Source organism: Pyrus communis, chromosome 14 (assembly GCF_041283825.1).
Source record: "Pyrus communis isolate YQ-2024b chromosome 14, ASM4128382v1, whole genome shotgun sequence".
Classification (NCBI taxonomy): Eukaryota; Viridiplantae; Streptophyta; class Magnoliopsida; order Rosales; family Rosaceae; genus Pyrus; species Pyrus communis.
In genome coordinates, this window is record NC_142578.1 from 22,746,144 (window position 1) to 22,747,500 (window position 1,357).

Sequence of the window (1,357 nt, forward strand, 5' to 3'; positions counted from 1 at the left end):
TCAAAGTTAATTTTAGGGCTAGATTGAAGGTTTAAATCTTCTTCTTCTTGGACAACGATTCAAAATCGAAGAAATAAAAAAGGACAGCCCCTCGCAATCTTCGTCTTCTCAGATGGAGAAGATGGTTGATTCGTTGTTCAACTTCATAATTCATCTCTTCGAGTTCGACACAGAGAGAGACTGACTTCGTCGTTCGTCCTTTCGAGTTCGACAAAGAGAGATATTAAGAATCAAGAGGGATGAGAGTTAGTTTGGACTCTGGGAGAGAGAGATCGAGAGGGAGGAGATCGAGATACGGGAAGGAAGACTGCTGAGAGAAGATTCATTTTGAGTTTGGGAGTCTTTGAGAAAGTAAACTGATTGAGGTTAGGTTAGGCTTGGTGAGACTCATGTGTCTGTGTGAGATTTCAGCATACAATTAATGGATACGGTCGGGGGCGGGGGACCATGTCTTTAGAAACTTGAACCCGTCCAGCCCTACTATTTACTTGGAACCGACCCGCCCCGAATCCGCCCAGAACAGCTAGTACCCGCCCCTACCCGCGGGTCCAGGGCTCGTTTGCCCACCCTTAGTAGTTAACCCCCTTATCCTTATTGGCAAGATGTCTCTCTTTTAAAACAACCAGTCATAACCTCTTATCAACGTACCTCCTCATCTTTAATTTTTTAAGAATACTGTGGATACAAATTTCTTCCTCCTTGTTCTTAGACAAAATTGCACTTACAAAACAAATAACACATTTGGTCAAGGTCAAGAGCTTCATGCGCCCACGATGAGTGGGATAACTATACGACCATGCTGCAAGGATGGGCCCGCTGAAGTATCTCTTTGAAAAGCCAGCCCTCACGGGCCGTACAGCAAGGTGGCGGATGTTACTCTCAGAGTTCGATATTGTGTACGTCACCCAGAAGCCCTAAATGAGAAAGGCAAGGGGCAGGCAATAGCAGACCACCTGCGGATCATCCCATCCCGTGCCTGACTATGAGCTTGATTTTTTAGTAAGGGGACGAATTTCGCGGGCGAAGCTATTCTATTTGCGGTAGGCGAAGAAGAAGACGAAACTCCTCATGATTGGCAAATGTTCTTTGACGGTGCAGTAAATCAGAACGGAAATGGAGTTGGAAGCAGCCCCTTTCTACATGCTATCTTAAAGCTCGCCAAAAAAAAGGAGCCCAGCCCATATTCCCATAGCCGTCAAGTTGAGATTCTTTTGCACAAACAATATCGCTGAATATTCTGCGTGTATCACAGGCGCTTCGCGCCCTCGAGTTGAGAATCAAGGAGATTGATGTATATGGAGATTCGTCACTTATCATCTTTCAGACAACTGGTGATTGGAAAACCAAAGATCAGAAG